Source organism: Papio anubis, chromosome 8 (genome assembly GCF_008728515.1).
Source record: "Papio anubis isolate 15944 chromosome 8, Panubis1.0, whole genome shotgun sequence".
In the NCBI taxonomy this organism is placed as follows: Eukaryota; Metazoa; Chordata; class Mammalia; order Primates; family Cercopithecidae; genus Papio; species Papio anubis.
In genome coordinates, this window is record NC_044983.1 from 34,895,790 (window position 1) to 34,903,139 (window position 7,350).

The window sequence follows — 7,350 nt, forward strand, 5'->3', positions numbered from 1 at the left end:
GGTAGAATGGAAAATAAATAAAGTACAATCATATGGAAAAGCATAGACTCATAAAATGTTAAATGCACTGTGTGTGTGTGTGTGTGTGTGTGTGTGTGTGTATAACGCTGCAAAATATGGCCCCAGAATTTGAAAATCACCAATATAATGGTTAGCACTCAATTATCACTAGTCTTGGGGTAAGTTGCCCTGCACTACTGTTATTGTCTTATTGCAGTTTGCTCCTCAAAGTACTATTTATCTTCTACTTCCTCAATTGGGACAAGGGGGTCTATTTTAAATTAAGCAAGAAGATAGTTGTCTCCTTGTGGATCATTTGAGCTGCTACAGCTAATCAGTCCCAACCCCTTTCAGCATAAAGAAGCAATCATTTGATCAAATTTAATAAAAATCTCAAATACAAAAATTTGCATTTAGATGCAATGTGCTACATACAGTGTGTTCCTAACAAGATAATTAATCAGGAGCATGCAGGGTGGTATTTGATCGCTCTTTCACCAAGTGTTCCAGGATAGCGTATTTCAAATGTTTTGAAATGGGGGGCCTCAGGAGAGTTCCACGGTGAATGTCACAGATATATTCTGACTCAATCTTTAGTGTAAGTAAGGGGACTAGAGAGAAGCAATGCTGAGGATAAGGGAAGATTTTAGGGGGAGATGCCTCCTGGAAGGGGTTATTGCATTGTTGACTCCTGGCCCAGACTTATACCTCGTTAAAATAATATTTTTTCTAGTATCTCTGATCTAGCATCTTTCTTGCTCTGTGGTTTCCACTGCCCCTTTTCCCAGAGGCTGAATTGTAGGAGTGAGGCAATTATATATAATGTGTGAATTCTGTTTAAAAGTAGACTCCAGGAAGAGCAAAGGGAACAAACAAGAGAGCTATGGATGATGGCAGATCCCTACCGGACACTAGATTTTAAGATCCCCCGTCTGGCACACTGTTGAAGCAGGCAAATAGACCTTACGTGGAAACTGCAAGATGCCCTTGCACATGTCCAAACAGATGGCTGGCCAGCAGAGGCATCTGCTCTGACTTCAGGCAGGGAAGGGGAGGCCAGGGAGAATGTCCTCTGGAATCCTGGACAGTTTTTGAAGACCTTCGTGACTTTCCACTGCGGAGAGGTCACCTCCCTCACTTGTCTCCTCTTTCCTTCTTGACTTCTTGATTTTAAAGAATCAATTTGTTGGAAAAGAAAGGGAGGCAAACATATACACAGAGTTTTTTTTTTCCCCAGAATTTTTTTTAAGGAAAGATAAAGGGAAATGGGTTAAAAAAAAAAAAAAAGGCAAGATAGAGAAATCAAAAGGGGAGGAGGAAGGGAACAAAAAGGAGAAAAAGACAAAGTTCAAAAATTAAAACCCAGTTTTACATTGTGTCTCACTACTTTCTTCTTCATGCTCTCTCTCTCTCTCTCTCTCTCTCTCTATATATATATATATATATAATTACAGCTATACAGATAGACAGGTATAGATATAGACATATATTTGCAACTTATTGAAAATGTAGGAGAATGGCCAATTATTTGGATGTGAGAAGTACTGTAATTAAACAATGAATGCTCACTGCTACAGCCTTTTCTCTTTTCTTCAAAGAATATAAAGAAATAATAAAATGAGAAGATCCTGCCCTGTTCCACCTGTGGGTTCCACATATTAGGGTATTTAGGGCCAATTTCCTCCCCTGGATTTCCTCCATCAAGACAATCTATGGTCAGGCTTGTTCTTTGATGACATTTCCAGAGGCTCTAACTAAAGTTGACAGATGTCTGTTTTCATAACCAAGACAATTGCCTCCAACATGTTCATTACATTTTAACAAATTATTGGAAGTGCACTGTCCCTGTTGATCGAGAGAAGGTGAGTCAGTCCCCCAAAGGAAGTATTTGCTTCAATATGTCCAATGCTTTGTATAGTTGCTGCAAAGTCTGTGGACAAAATGCCTGTTAGAATCCCAACCCTGCTGAGTAAGCTGTGCAATTTTGTGCAAGTTATTTCCCATTTGCTTCATTTTCTGGCCAAAAGAGAAGAGATAATCATTATACCTATCTCATAGGGCTGTTGTGAGGATTAAATGAGTTAATTCATGTAGCACAGCTAGAAGGGTACAGATTTTTAATAGTTAGCTTTTATATGATGAGGCGGAGGAAGAAGAGACAAAGCTTTACCCCAAAAAGACAGAGACAGTATAAAACAATATAAAATATGGAGCAAACAGAGGTCTTGGACTCTCAGATCCAGAAGCCCATTCATTTGCAATCTGAATTTCCTTTGGAAAAGGAAGGATGATTCAGAGGTTGGAATCAGAAAAAACAATGTGATGGTTAAGTTTATATATCAACTGGCTAGACCATGGTATCTAGCTTTTTTGTTGTTGTTGTTGTTGTTCTTGTTGTTTTTTTGTCAAATACCAGCCTAGAAGAAGCTGCGAAGCCTAGAAGCCTTGAGTAAGGCATAATGCCTTCCAGAGTGTGGGTGGGCTTTCTCCAATCAATTGGAGTCCTTAAGAAAAAAAAAATTGAGGTCCCCCACGAAAAGAAGGCATTCCATAGACTCAAGACCACAATATCAATTCTTCCCAGGACCCTTTCTTCAATGGTGAAGGCTTGGGGTCTAGGGGTGCCTTAGGCCGCATGGCCTATATCTTGCATTAGGACAACAGGTCCCAAGACCTCTTGCAATTCTGCTGTTAAGGGGCTTGTATTCAGTGTACTTCGCTGTTGTAAGTAAGCACCCCAGTCCAGGGAATTGTTACTCATGAACGCACCCATCCTGCTATTAAGTTATCTACACGACTGCAGTCTGTCCTGTCACACTCTCACAAGCCTGAAGGGTGGCATATATAGCTGCTAGCTGTTTCTCTATCAAGGAATACTGGAGCTCAGATCCCTTCTATAGTTGGGACCCAAAGCCCACTGGCATTCTCAAGCACTCCATGTGCTGCCACAGACCCCAGTTGAAACCATCTATGGTCACACGCACATCCAGCTCAAACAGGCACCCCTGGTTAACTACTCATAGGAGTTGTGCCTATGAGTTTATGAGGAGCTGTGCCTACTTCAGACCCCATTTGGCTGCCGGGAAGGTGGTATCAGCTGCAGTATCTTAATTCTAGGCAAGAGAAGCATTGCCACTTCTAAATCTTCGAGAGAATCAAAGGTTAACATAATACCATCAACAAGACCATGATATATGGTGAGGCTATGCACACAGCCCTGCGGCAACACTGTAAAAGTCCATTGTCGCCCATCCCACATGGAGGCAAACTGTTCTTGGCTCTCTGGAGCTATGTCTATGGAGAAAAATGCATTGGCCAAGTCCGCTGCATAATGGTACTGTTCCAGTTCCACCATCAAACGGTCTGTCAAATCCATGATTGACGGTACAGCTGCATGCAAAGGGGGTGTTACTTTATTCAGTTCCCAACAGCCCACTGTCATCTGCCAAATTCCATCAGGCTTTCTAACAGGCCACACTGGAAAACTGTGGGGGCTGTGGGTGCCATGAACTATCTGCACCTTCTCCAGCTTTATCAGACTGAGTGGGGGCCTCTGTTTGAGATGAGGGACCCAGGCCTGCATTCACAGCAGCCTCTAATTCCTTTTCCAAACTCTGTAGCTGGCCCTGCAGGTGTCCTGCCTGTGCCTGGAGGTTCCCATTCATGGCAGCTTCTAACTGTTTTTCTGAGTTGTGTAGCTGGGCCTCCAGGTGCCCCACCAGCATCTGGAGGGCCCTTACCCATGCTGCATCCCTCAGGGACTCGGTGTGTACTTCTTGTGGCACAGTCAAAAATGCCCATCCAACTCTGTCAGCAAAAGCTCACTCCTTCTTGGTGCTCTGTGCTTCCAGCTGCTTCAGCGCCTTCTCCATGCTTGTGGGGACCCATCTACCACCCCCTAGGTTTCTGCTAGAGCCCATCTGACCATCACAGCTCAGGATCCTGTTTGTGATGACAATTCTCAGGTTCTAACTGAGGTCTGAGGGGAGTCAGTGGGCAAGTGGTAGGTAGCTGGTAAAACACTCGAGGAATTGTAGACAGTTTCAACATGGCTTTACTCTTTCTGTGGGTGCAACCAAACCTGGGCGCAAGCAAGCCCAGGCAGGAGCTGAGCCATATGTACAGCATTAGCAGGGTAATTATACCTTTCACAGACAATAGTGGCTCTGAGCCAAGAATGAGCTGATATGGGTGATCACCTTATGCGTCTCACATGGTGTGGTTACATAATGTGCAGAGTTGTGCACCTGCACTCCAAACTCACTGAATCATACCTGATCGGATGTCTGTCTCAGTCTATTCTTGACCACAGCACATTCATTTTCCTTACAGTTTCACAATCACATATGCCAATTATTTAAAGTAAATCTCTACATATACACACATCCTATTGGTTCTGTTTCTCTCGATAACCTTGAGTAATATACCAACTCCCAAGGAATAGGACAGAGCCCAAATCAGGGAATCAGCAACACACGCACAACTCAGTTTCAGAATTGTTATGGTATAGTGACTACTGTGTGACCTCCATTTTCCTGTTTGGAATGAGAGTATCTGTAGGTTTCTCATGCCTGCCCACTATTGTTTGCTTGATAGGTGTGTCAGATATAACTTGTCTCTTTAGTTCACAGGTCTTCAGATGGAGAGGAACCACACTTAAAGACTCACACCTGAAGAGCTTCATCTGCACTTGGACCTGATTTAGATGACCAGACCCTAGGCTTTGGGTTGGTGCTACACTTTAATGAGACTTTGGGATCTCAGAACTGGGAATGAGTGCATTGTTTTTTGTGTCAGAATATAAATAATTCATAGCCAGTGTGCTAGTTTTGGGTATTTTTTTCCCCAAAAGATCACACTTTCTTATTTGAAAGGTGGGCATCTTGTTCTCCTCATCCAGAATCTAGTAAAGGCTTGTGACTGCTCAGGTCACTAGGATAGGGTGGGCATAGTGCTTTATGCTTTCCAAGACTGGGTAACAATAGGAAATTAAATTTCTGTTTAGTTTACTTGGAAAACTCACACTTGAAGGCTTGAACTACTCTGTAGCAAATCCGACCATCCTGAAACCACCATGCTCCATAGAGAGACCACATTCTAATTTGCAGTCCTAGCACTGATGCTATCCTGGCCAGAGCACCAAATGTGTGAATAAAGCAGCCTTCATGTGATTTCAGCTTTTAGCCTCAGTCGTCTTCAGCCGTCATATACTCCCAGGTAAGTTCCCAGATGTAATGGGGCAGAAATAAACCATTGACAGTGTTTAGAAAACAGTGATAGTCAAGAAATCTTCCCATCCTTTGTGTGACAGGAAGCAACTTAGCACAAAGAACCATCCTCCCCTCATATATTCCAAGATAAAACCCTCTCGATCCCACACCATGACTCCCATAAGACTCGTGGATAACTTCTGTGTTTACCTACTTCTATAAATCCCCAGGCCTCCCTTCTCTTCTCTATGATGGTTCTCATTATTAATATTCCCCCATCCTCTTATTTTTTGCATTACTCTGAATATGCAAAATTGCATCTTTAATTGCCAGGTGCATTTTGTCTCTTACACTACCCTCACTGAGCTCTTTTCAAACTCGGGCCCACAAAATATATAAGCAAAATAAAATGGTTATTGTTTTAATTTTTTTTAGTTAGTTAGTTTGTTTATTTATTTATTTATTTATTGAGACAAAGTGTCATTCTGTTGCCCAGGCTGCCGTGCAGTGGCAGGATCATGACTCACTGCATCCTAAACCTCCCCCCTCCCCAGGCTCAAGTGATTCTCCCACCTCAAGCTCCCAAATAGCTGGGACTACAGGTGTGCACCACCACATGTTGATACTTTTTTTCAATTTTTAGTAGAGATGGGGTTTCCCTATGTTGCCCAGGTAACATAGGTCTTAAACTCCTGGACTCAAGGGGTCCTCCTGCTCTGGCCTCCCAAAGTGATGGGATTATAGGCATGATTCACTGTACCCAGCCTGTTTTAAGTTTTGAAGTATTCTTTTCTGCAACAAAAATAGGACAGAACTCATAGTCATCTCTCTTTCTCCTTCAAAGTAGAAACTTTCACTATGTTAACTGTGGAAGCCAGTAGTCTATTTCTCTTACCACATGTACTTATTGGTGTCTCTAATCTGCAGAAGTATGACTTGACTCAATCTCATTCAACACATTCAATGGAAATATTTTGTTTATCACATTTTAAATAACCCTGTTTGATTTGTCCTCTTCAGCAGGCACATCAATTATCTATATGTTAGACCATTATTCTTTCTCTTCAATGTATATCATCAGGATTTCATTTTTTTTTTTTTTTTTTTTTTTGAGGTGAGTCTGGCTCCTGTCGCCCAGGCTGGAGTGCAGTGGCGATCTCGGCTCACTGCAAGCTCCGGCTTCTCGGGTTCATGCATTCTCCTGCCCTCAGCCTCCTGAGTAGCTGGGACTACAGACACCACAGCCACTGTGCCCAGCTAATTTTTGTATTTTTTAGTAGAGGCGGGGTTTCACTGTGGTCTTGATCTCTCCTGACCTTGTGATCCAGCCGCCTCGGCCTCCCAAAGTGCTGGGATTACAGGCGTGAGCCACTGCGCCCGGCCAGGATTTCATTTTAATCTCTTTTCTCAATTCTGAAATATTTTTGAGTTTGACTTCCATAACACTGATTTAATTTCTGATACATCCAAATATGATCATTAGTACTTTAGTGATTAAATCTGTGATTATAGCTTTAGTCCTTCTAAAATTCTCCTTTTATGGAACACTTGTACATTGCTGGTGGGAATGTAAAGTAGTTAAGCCATTGTGGAAAGCAATTTGTAGATTTCTCAAAGAACATAACACAGAATTACCATCTGACCCATGACTCCTATTACTGGGTATATACCCAAAGGAATGTAAATGTTTCTACCATAAAAATGCAAGCCCATGTACATTCATCACAGCACTATTTGCAATAGCAAAGACATGGAATCAACCTAGGTGCCCATCAACAGTAAACTGGATAAAGAAAATATGGTACATATACACCATGGAATACTATGCAGCCATAAAAAAGAATGAGAACATGTCCCTTGTAGTAACACGGATGCAGCTGGAGGCCCTTTTCTAAGCGAACTAATACAGGAACAGAAAACTGAATATCATGTTCTCATTTATAAGTGGAAGCTAAAAATTAAGTACACATGGACTCAAAGAAGGGAACAGTAGACACCAGGGGCTACTTGAGGGTAAAGGGTGGGAAGAGGGTGAGGACTGAAAAACTACCTATCAGGTACTATGCTTATTAGCTGGATGACAAAATATTCTGTACACCAAATTGCAATACACAATTTACCTATATAACAAACTTGCACA